The following is an 11,350-nucleotide window of genomic DNA, read 5'->3' on the forward strand; positions in this document are numbered from 1 at the left end:
CCGAGCACGACCTCGAGCTCGTGGATCTCCCAGGAGCCCGCCCAGCCTCTTAGCTCGCTCGCTCGCTAAGCGTAGCCCCGTGCCCGCGCTGGCCCGAACTCCGGTCGCCGCCGCGGACCCCGTTCCGGTGAGCTCGAGCCACCTTAGCCCCTGCCGTTTGCACAAATGGATGCGGACGACTCCCAGCTACGGGTAGCTGCCCTCCGCCGGCCATTTGGTCGCCGGAGGAGGAATTCCGACCCCCTCCGCCGTCTCGGGCTTCACCGGCGACGAGCCGCCGGCGTGTTAGCCTCGGCTGACCAGGGGTTTGACCTCCCCTAGGTCCATGACAGGTGGGCCCGGCCCCTGCTAACTTTGGTTAAGTTAATAACTACTTTTAGTTAAGCCACTGACCCACTGACAGTAGGCCCCACCCCTGGTCAAACCCCAGTCAGCGCTGGGTTTGACCGGGATTAGCTCCTGTGTCACTGACGTGTGGACCCCACACGTCAGGTTTGACCCGGGGCAGCCCTGTTGACTTGCTGACGCAAGCATGACGCAGTGCTGATGTCATAACTCATTTTCTGGATTTAATTTAATTCTGAAATTCCAGAAAATGCCTAAAACTTTAATAAATCATAGAAATTCAACCGTAACTCCAAATTAAATAAATTATATATGAAAAATTATCAGAAAAATTCAAGGAATCCATCTGTACCATTTTCATGCATGTTAGAACAACTTATAGCTGCTGTTTAGCACAAATCAATAAAGGGCATTTAAATAATCACGTATGGAGTTTGAATTTGAATCTTATATTCAAACCAACTTCATTTAATCTGTTGCTAGTTGCATTAGCCCAAAACACATCCATTTTGCCATGTCATGATCATGCATCATATTGTGCATTGCATTGATCGTGTTTTTCTGTATTTGCCGGTAATTGTCCCCTCTCGATAGACGTGTACCGCCGATGTGATCGATGACACCGATGAAGAGCTATATTATCTTCAGAAGTGCCAGGCAAGGAGAACCCCCTTGTTCATTCCGATACAATCCTACTCTCTCGCTCCTGCTCTCTTTTACTGCATTAGGACAACACCGATTCATCTGTTACTTGCTGCGGTAGCTGAACCCCTTTATCCTCTGCATGACCTGTCATTCCACAGTAAATAGATGAAACCCACTAGCATGAGTAGGAGTTGTTTGAGCCCTGTTGTGCCTACTCATTCATGCTTGTTTGTCATGCCTGCTACTGCTTAGAGTTGAGTCGGGTCTGATTCATCGGGGATGAATCAGAGGTGTGTGAACATGTCCTACGGTGTGTGAGCTAAGCGTGTGAACACGATTTGGTAAAGGTAGCGGTGAGAGGCCATGTAGGAGTACATGGTGGGTTGTCTCATTGCAGCCGTCCTCAGGAACTGAGTTCTGTGTTTGTGATCCATGATTCAGCTACTACCACGCATTGGGCCCGAAACCAATGGACCCTCTCGGCTTCTTAATCACCCTTGTCCTCTGTCCAGGAGTTGCAAGTAGTTTCTGGTGTTTGTAGTATGCTGGAGGCCGTGGACAGCGCTGACCGTAGGGGTGGGCTGTGATGCGGTAGGCACGTGGCCGGGTAAACCGGGCGCCCGTTTGGTGTCACGGAACCCTGTTCACATCGTTTGGGGCTGTGAGCGAAACTCCGGCCGGATCTCCTCATGGATGGAACCCGAATAGGCGATAAACCTGGACTAGAGACTTGAGTGTTTAGGTAGGTCGTGGCCGACACCCACGTTGGGCTTCCGCTTGAAGGTTGCCGAGTACATGTCGTGTAAACGGCGGTAAGTGGTGAGAGCGTGTGTGAAGAAGTACACCCCTGCAGGGTTAACCTAATCTATTCGAATAGCCGTGTCCACGGAAAAGGACTTCTGGGTTGCTTATATCAGTTCATAGGCAAGTGAAAGTGGATACTCTAAAATACGCAAGATAAGCGTGAGTGCTATGGATGGCGTTCTCGTAGGGAGACGGGAGCGGATCCATAGTGGTGTATTGATATGGTGAATATGTGGACTCGTGTGCGCCACCTCAAAAGAGTTACTTGCAGTTGTAGTTCAGGATAGCCACCGAGTCAAAGCTGGCTTGCTGCAGTCAAACCCCACCATCCCCTTTGTTGATAATGATGCATATGTAGATAGTTCTGATGTAAGTCTTGCTGGGTACATTTGTACTCACGTTTGCCTATTTTATGTTTTTGCAGAGAGACTTCGGTCTCACTAGTAGTTTCACGTGGACTTCGACGTTTAGCTTGTTACCTCAGCTACGATCTTGTGCCCCGGCAGGATTGGTAGATAGTCAGGCTTCTCAGCCTTTTTCATTTATAGATGTCTGTACTCAGACATGATAGCTTCCGCATGTGCTTTGATTTGTATGCTCTGATTGTTGGGTCATGAGACCCATGTTTGTAATATCTCGCTCCTCGGAGCCTATTGAATAAATTACTTGAGTCATAGAGTCATGTGGTGATGCCATGTTGTATTTGCACATATCGAGCATATTGTGTGTATGTTATTGGAATGCTTGGTATGTGTGGGATCTGACCATCTAGTTGTTTATCTTTAGTAGCCTCTCTTACGGGGAAATGTCTCCTAGTGTTTCCACCGAGCCATGGTAGCTTGCTACTGCTCCGGAACACTTAGGCTGGCCGGCATGTGTCCTTCTTCGTTCCTGTGTCTGTCCCTTCGGGGAAATGTCACGCGGTGAATACCGGAGTCCTGTTAGCCCGCTACAGCCCGGTTCACCGGAGTCCTGCTAGCCCAGTGCTACAGCCTGGATTCACTCGCTGATGACCGACACGTTCGATGCTGGGTCATGGATGCCTGTCCCTGTAAGTCTGTGCCGCTTTGGGTTTACGACTAGCCATGTCAGCCTGGGCTCCTTATCATATGGATGCTAGCGACACTGTCATATACGTGTGCCAAAAGGCGCAAACGGTCCCGGGCAAAGGTAAGGCGACACCCGTGGGAATACCGTGCGTGAGGCCGCAAAGTGATATGAGGTGTTACATGCTAGATCGATGTGGCATTGAGTCGGGGTCCTGACAGCGTTGGTATCAGAGCTTGACTGCCTGTAGGATTACCAAGCCAAACTGGTCGATGTTGAGTCTAGAAATTCTTTAGTTATATGTAGGGGAATTGATTGTGGGATGGAACGTAAGGCTCTTTTTACTCCTTATACCTCATGGCCTTCTGATCTGAGTCATCATCTTCTCTTCTATGGGGATTAAGAACTAGGCTATCTCTTCTTTCTATTAGGATCACGTGTTACTAATCAGTGGACTTGTAAGATTGTTGGATTTAAGTCTCAGTTCAGTTCCTACTACTTCCGTATGTTAATTGTTGATCTCGAAACCTTGATATTGTGCTTCTGAGTGGTTATGCCACCATTTTTGTGAATGTCTCAAATCTTTTCTGAGCATTTACAGCCGTTATGCTGTCCGAGTCATCCCAGGTTTCTAAGTAGTCTGATGCATTTGCAAATCCTTTCTTCCCGTTTCAATGTTCCCATGGGCCAGATTAACCACACTAATCAGTGAGTTGAGGTACTCCGTTACCTTGACATATATGTTGGAGATATTATTATGACCCTAGGTGTCTTAGGGGATCATCTAGTAATTTAGCCATGATTTGTGTTCCCAGTGTGATGATTCTGGCCATCATTCTCGAAAGCATCCCGTGATGCTACTTAGTAATAGGTATTCTGTTCCTGGGTTCTTGAAACCGAGATTCACTCTACCTACTTCATGTTGATAGTAATTGCTAGTGCCTTTAGGATATTAGTAACCTTTGCGATAGTCCTTGAAGTCCGTGGTATCTTCTTCTTCCAAATACCATGAACTACTTATGGCAGAAGTTCCTCGTTGAACTGAAATATCACAACAGGATTATTCTTGATGAGTTCTCCATTATATATTGTGGCTCTGCCAGTTCTACCTTTCTGCATGGGTTATCCGGAAGAAATATGTTGAACTTCGCTCGACATACTAATCTATGCATCCACAACTCAGAAAATTATATGTTCCTTTGAGTTGTCCCTCTTTAGTTGTCTACTGACCTTCGTCTATCAATTGATATCAAGGGTATGCATGCATTCGTTTATCGATGCCTATTACCCTTGTGGTCCGTCAAGCCATTCTGTCCTGAATGACTTGGAGAAACAAACTCCAGTACCTCGTCCATATCTAGGATTGGGTCAAAGTAGTTGTATTCCGCAGATCAAATGCCAATCCAGCTTTTGGTTCTGTTCTACCTTGGAGTATTACCCCCTTTATGTCAGAATTGTCATGAGAACTGCACCAACTCTCATGAATTTTGACGTAGTGATACTTCTCGCCATCATTATTCATTCCTCGGCCCTCGTGTTGATGCAACCGGAATACCGACAAATGAATTGTGATGTGTGAAATCAATACTCCCAGCAACCTCGTTGCTTGGTAGTTAAAGGATAATAATTTCATTCTTAGCATGTTGGTTTTTGAATCATCCTTCTAAGACTTATCGTGCTACCTAGTTCTTATTTCGGTGCACCCTTCGATTGATGAGTTAGGATCTTGTCAAGTCCTCACTCATTTGATTATATCGTCTTGCCCTCAAAAGCGAGATTGTTCTCGAGCTTAGTAACATACCGGTGGTTCGTGATTTTCTGAATGTCTTCTCGGAAGTATCACCAGGTCGTCACCTGACCGTTATGTTAAGCCCGTGATCAAGTTGGTTTCTTAAGAACCACCTTCTTTCCAAGAATCGGTGTTAGATATCCCTGAGCTAGTTGCTTAAGCTGGACAACAACTTGGAGAGTTGGAAGATAAAAGCTTGTCTGACTTAGTTCGTTCCAAAGGGATATTCTTGTGTAGTGTGTGTTGAAGAAAGATGATATCTTCATCGATTGGTCCCTGTGATCAGTTGTTGGACCTATTGTCTTATCAATCCTTTGATTTGAGTGTTGGCCATCGTCAAATCAAATCAGTACCAACGATGCTCGTAATGTTGTCTTATTCGTGGTTGATCCCTCGAGCATACACCATTACATCTTTGGTCTGACCAATGCTATCACCGTGTTCACTTAACTATGGAATTCCTTTTAAAAGGAAACCCGGATGAATTGTTGTTGAGCCCATTGACAACATCCTTATCTCCTCCATGATTTTGTTGAGCATTAAGCTAGTGTTGGAAATTTTTGAAAGCATTTGTTCATGCTAGCTCATGAAGCATATGTTTGGGATGAAGGTAGTGACTTCCTTTAATTCATGTGCATCTGATGCAAGTTGCCGCCGTGGATTCGAGAAAGTCAATGTTGCTTTCTTTGGAATCATTCCAAATCAGTCATACACACGTGCGAAGAATGTTGTGGTTTGAAGACTTGCAACCTTCAATCTATATGTATCCCTAGCACACCAAGCCATTGGTTGATTTGTTCAAGGAGAAGGAGTTCCTTCATAAGAGCTAATCCGGACTTCTGGGTTTCGCTTGAAGTCTGCCGAGCACATGTCGTGTGCAGACGCTAAGTGGTGGAAACATGTATGAAGAAGTACACCCCTGCAGGGTTAACATCATCTATTCGAATAGCCGTGTCCGCGGAAAAGGACTTCTGGGTTGCTTATATCAGATCATAGACAAGTGAAAGTGGATACTCTAAAATACGCAAGATAAGCGTGAGTGCTATGGATGGCGTTCTCGTAGGGAGACGGGAGCGGATCCATAGTGGTGTATTGATATGGTGAATATGTGGACTCGTGTGCGCCACCTCAAAAGAGTTACTTGCAGTCGTAGTTCAGGATAGCCACCGAGTCAAAGCTGGCTTGCTGCAGTTAAACCCCACCATCCCTTTGTTGATAATGATGCATATGTAGTTAGCTCTGATGTAAGTCTTGCTGGGTACATTTGTACTCACGTTTGCCTATTTTATGTTTTTGCAGAGAGACTTCAGTCTCACTAGTAGTTCCACGTGAACTTCGACGTTTAGCTTGATACCTCAGCTACGATCTTGTGCCCTCGGCAGGATCTGGTACATAGACAGGCTTCTCAGCCTTTTTCATTTATAGATGTCTGTACTCAGACATGATAGCTTCCGCTTGTGCTTTGATTTGTATGCTCTGATTGTTGGGTCATGAGACCCCTGTTTGTAATATCTCGCTCCTCGGAGCCTAATGAATAAATACTTGAGTCGTAGAGTCATGTTGTGATGCCATGTTGTATTTGCACATATCGAGCATATTGTGTGTATGTTATTGAAATGCTTGATATGTGTGGGATCTGGCTATCTAGTTGTTTATCCTTAGTAGCCTCTCTTACCGGGAAATGTCTCCTAGTGTTTCCACTGAGCCATGGTAGCTTGCTACTGCTCCGGAACACTTAGGCTGGCCGGCATGTGTCCTTCTTCGTTCCTGTGTCTGTCCCTTCGGGGAAATGTCACGCGATGAATACCGGAGTCCTGTTAGCCCGCTACAGCCCGGTTCACCGGAGTCCTGCTAGCCCAGTGCTACAGCCTAGATTCACTCGCTGATGACCGACACGTTCGATGCTGGGTCATGGATGCCTGTCCCTGTAAGTCTGTGTCACTTTGGGTTTACGACTAGCCATGTCAGCCCGGGCTCCTTATCATATGGATGCTAGCGACACTGTCATATACGTGTGCCAAAAGGCGCAAACGGTCCCGGGCAAAGGTAAGGCGACACCCGTGGGAATACCGTGCGTGAGGCCGCAAAGTGATATGAGGTGTTACCGGCTAGATCAATGTGACATCGAGTCGGGGTCCTGACAGCGTTGGTATCAGAGCTTGACTGCCTGTAGGATTACCAAGCCAAACTGGTCGAAGTTGAGTCTAGAAATTCTTTAGTTATATAAGGGAATTGATTGTGGGATGGAACGTAAGGCTCTTTTTACTCCTTATACCTCATGGCCTTCTGATCTGAGTCATCATCTTCTCTTCTACGGGGATTAAGAACTAGGCTATCTCTTCTTTCTATTAGGATCACGTGTTACTAATCAGTAGACTTATAAGATTGTTGGATTTAAGTCTCAGTTCAGTTCCTACTACTTCCGTATGTTAATTGTTGATCTCGGAACCTTGATATTGTGCTTCTGAGTGGTTATGCCACCATTTTTGTGATTGTCTCAAATCCTTTTGAGCAATTATAGCCGTTATGCTGTCCGAGTCATCCCAGGTTTCTAAAAGAGTCTGATGCATTTGCAAAATCCTTTTTCTCCGGTTTCAATGTCTGTTAGGCCAGGTTAATCACACAAATTGTTGAGCTGAGGTACTCTACTGCCTCAACCTCTATGTTGGAGTTATTATTATGACCCTAGGTGTCTCAGGGGATCATCTAGTAGTCTAGCCATGATTTATGTTCCAGTGTGATGACTCTGGCCGTCATTATCGAAAGCATCCCGTGATGCCATTTAGTAGTAGGTATTCTATCCCTGGGTTTTGAACCCGAGATTCACCCTACTTGCTTCATGTTGATAGTTTTGCTCGTTCCTTTAGGTTATTAGTAACCTTTGCATTAGTCCTCGATGTTCGTGGTATTCCTTTCTTCCAAATACTATGAACCGCTTATGGCAGATGTTCCTCGCTGATCGAAAGATCACAATCAGAGTGCTCTCGATGGGTTCTCGATTCTACGTTGTGACTCTGCCAGTTCTACCTTTCTGCATGGGTTATCCGGAAGTAATATGTGGAATTCGTTCGACATGCTAAACCATGCATCCACAACTCAGAAAAACGTATGTTCCTTTGAGTTGTCCCTCTTTAGTTGTCTTCTGACCCTCGTCTATCAATTGATAGTCAAGAGTATGCGTGCATTCGTTCGTCGATGCCTATTACCCTTGTGGTCCGCCAGGCCATTCTATTTCAGAATGAATAGGAGAAACAAACTCCAGTACCTCATCCATATTTAGGATTGGGTCAAAGTGTTCCGCAGATCAAGTTACAATTCAGCTTCTGGTCTGCTCTACCCTGAAGTATTACCTTCTTTATGACAGGAATTTCATGAGAATTGCACCACCTTTTGTGAATTCTTGACATAGTGATACTTCTCGCCATCCTTTTTCATTCCTCGGTTCCGTGTTGTTGCAGCCGGAGTGCCGACAAGTGAATCATGGTGTGTGAAATCAATACTCCCAGCAACCTCGTTGCTTGGTAGCTAAAGGATAATAATTTCATTCTTAGCGTGTTGGTTTTTGAATCATCCTTCTAAGATTGATCGTGCTACCTAGTCCTTATTTCCTGGTGCACTCTTTGATTGATGAGTTAGGATTTGTCAAGTCCTCGCTCATTTGATCATATCATCTTGCCCTGAAAAGCAAGATTGTTCTCGAGCTTAGTAACATATCGGTGGTCCGTGATTTTCCGAAGATCTTCTCGGAAGTACTACCAGGTCGTCACCTGACCGTTATGTTTAGCCCGTGATCAAGTTGGTTTCTTATGAACCACCTTCTTTCCAAGAATCGGTGTTAGATATCCCTGAGCTAGTTGGTTAAGCTGGACAACAACTTGGAGAGTTGGAAGATAAAAACTTGTCTGACTTAGTTCGTTCCAAAGGGATATTCTTGTGTAGTGTGTGTTGAAGAAAGATGATATCTTCATCGATTGGTCCCTGTGATCAGTTGCTGGACCTATTGTCTTATCAATCCCTTGATTTGAGTGTGGGCTATCGTCAAATCAAATCAGTACCAACGATGCTCGTAATGTTGTCCTACTCGTGGTTGATCCCTCGAGCATACACCATTACATCTTTGGTCTGACCAATGCTATCACCGTGTTCACATAATGGTGGAAGTCCAGTGATATGGAAATTCCGATGAGTTGCTGTTGAGCCCATCAGTAGCATTTTGTCTCCCCCCATGAATCATGTTGAACATCAACCTAGTGTTGGAAACTTGTGTAAGCATTTCTTCGTGTTTCGTTCATGAAGCATATGTTTGAATGAAAGTAGTGATTTTCCCTAATTCATGTGCATATGATGCAAGTTGCCGCCATGAATTCGAGGAAGATTGTTTTGTTTCCTTGGAATCATCCCAAATCAGTCATGCACACGTGCGAAGTATTCTGTGGTCTGGAGACTTGCAACCTTCATTCCATATGTGTCCCGAGCACACCAAGCCACTGATTGATTTGTTCAAGGGGAAGAAGTTCCTTCATAAGAGCTAATCATATGACTTATGCAAGGACTTCGTTATCCACGGTAATGGTTCCCAACCAGAACTCGGTAGTTTTTTATTGTAAGACTACCATGTGATCATGTTTGTCTGAGACAACATGTTCACACGTGCGTAGCAGAACCAGCTCATGTTCTGGAGCCTGCTATCGTAGTTCATTCCCCGAGAATCTCGCAACGTCATCTCGTCGAATTGTGTTGCAAACTTTCATTTTTCTTCCTAGACTCGATGAGTCTGGAATATCCTGACACCAACCAGATCTGAATCGCAGGCAGATATGATGGTTTGGAACATTTCCCAAGAACTATAATATCGGTCCCTCGAAAAACGGTAAAGTGGCTGTCGTGGCCAACACACCCAGCCGGAAGACCTGTTATTATAATATCTTGATTGAGGAAGTTGGCCACCTCCCCATAGGGATTTCGTAGGATTTACTCCCTAGTTGCCCCTATGGATTTTGAGATCCCGAAGTCCGACCTTTTACTTGATGTCCTAGATATCAAACCATATCTATGGGTGGATTACGCTAGCACATCAAGGAGAACATTAGAAGCGGAGTGCTAAATGTCTCTCGGTCGATCATCCAGATTTTATTTGCTTGGCCTCGCTAAGGTGAAATCTGAGAAAGTGTTATCCTCCTTCGCATCTGCATCGTCCATCGCTATTTATCATGGTAGTATGTTGTGTTGTCAGCACCCTTGACGCGGTTGTTGATAAAACCTTGATGATTATGGAAATGCTCAAGTTCTTGAGAGCACGTACAAGCGCTACGTCTTATCATCGGCACTAGCTGGGATTGCCCCAGATTTCCTCGGTTATGCTATAACCACTCCAACAGTGAATTCACTCTCTATTGTTGGGTTCTTCCCCAGTTACCAAAATCATTCCCAGCATTTGCATTTTGTTCCCAGCTTGCACCGCCAATGTGCCATTCTACCATGGGTCTCTTCCATTTCCGGTGATAAGCAAAATCATCCATTACGTTGTCTTCAACAAGGTAATCCACATCATCCAAGTCCAAGTATGTCATTCTACCGACCCCGCCAATCGACTGCTGTGATTTGCCTTAGGCTGATATAGAGAGTCTTAACGATCTCTATATCAAAGGTAATTCTTTTTGCCACTTAAGATAATAATCTACGAATCACCCCCTCCAGGATGTTTCGTCGTGGTATCATGGCAACTCAACTCCTCGCTACGTTGACAATCGTTTACCACCTTCCTAGGTGTGGAATTGTTGTCTACCTAGTGAACCTTCGTCATCCGTTTCTTCCACCCCTATTGATGTGTATCTCGTGTCTCAACCTGAAAGATGGTTCTATGTCTCATTCCGTAAGTTAATCTTGAGTTGTTCGATCTTCGAGGAGATCGACCCTTCTAGAGTCTCCTTCTTCCCCCTCCCCCCCCTGTCATGTTGACAGGATTTCTCAGAGCAAGACGACAAGACAAAGATGGTGTTCAAATCAACGTTCATTTGAAGTGCACCCTGGATCGTGAACATTATACTAGTTGCGTTTCCCCTTCACCTTACCCTACGCTTGAATCTCGAGACGAGATTCTTGTTTAGTGGGGGTGAGTTGTCACATCCCTAGTTCTGACAATGCCTAGTGCATGCATTAGAGTGTTGCACCATGTTTAAATTTCATTTAAATTCGAAATGGGGATTGTTGAAACCCTAGCACCAAATGAAATTTAACTAGGTTCAATAAAAATATTTTCAATAACCCAGAATGCCCTTTGGAAATGTTCATAATTTCTGTTAAAGGTGAAAACCTCTTCCAAAAATGATGAACATATTTATAGGCTATTCCTGGATTTTTGAATTAAATTTTATAGTATTTGCATTTGGGCATTTAATTGCTAATAATATTTTAAATGCTCAAATAATCACAAACTGAAATGTTTACTGTTGGAAATATTCCAAACAGTGGCCACAGTCAGTTGCATGATTTTTGGAAATGCTCTGGCATTTTAAATAAATCCAAACACAATTACAGAAAATAGAAAACAGTAACTAAAATAGAAATAAAAGAGAGGAGAGAAACCTTACCTGGCCTCACCCGTGCAGCCCACCAGCCGGCCCAGCTTCCACCCCCCTGGCCGGCCCAGCCCACCCGCGCCTTCCCTGTCGTCTTCCTCCTCGGACAGAAGGACGAGGGCGTGTGCCCGACGCTCGCCGG

This window comes from Triticum dicoccoides, chromosome 3B, assembly GCF_002162155.2.
Source record: "Triticum dicoccoides isolate Atlit2015 ecotype Zavitan chromosome 3B, WEW_v2.0, whole genome shotgun sequence".
Classification (NCBI taxonomy): domain Eukaryota; kingdom Viridiplantae; phylum Streptophyta; class Magnoliopsida; order Poales; family Poaceae; genus Triticum; species Triticum dicoccoides.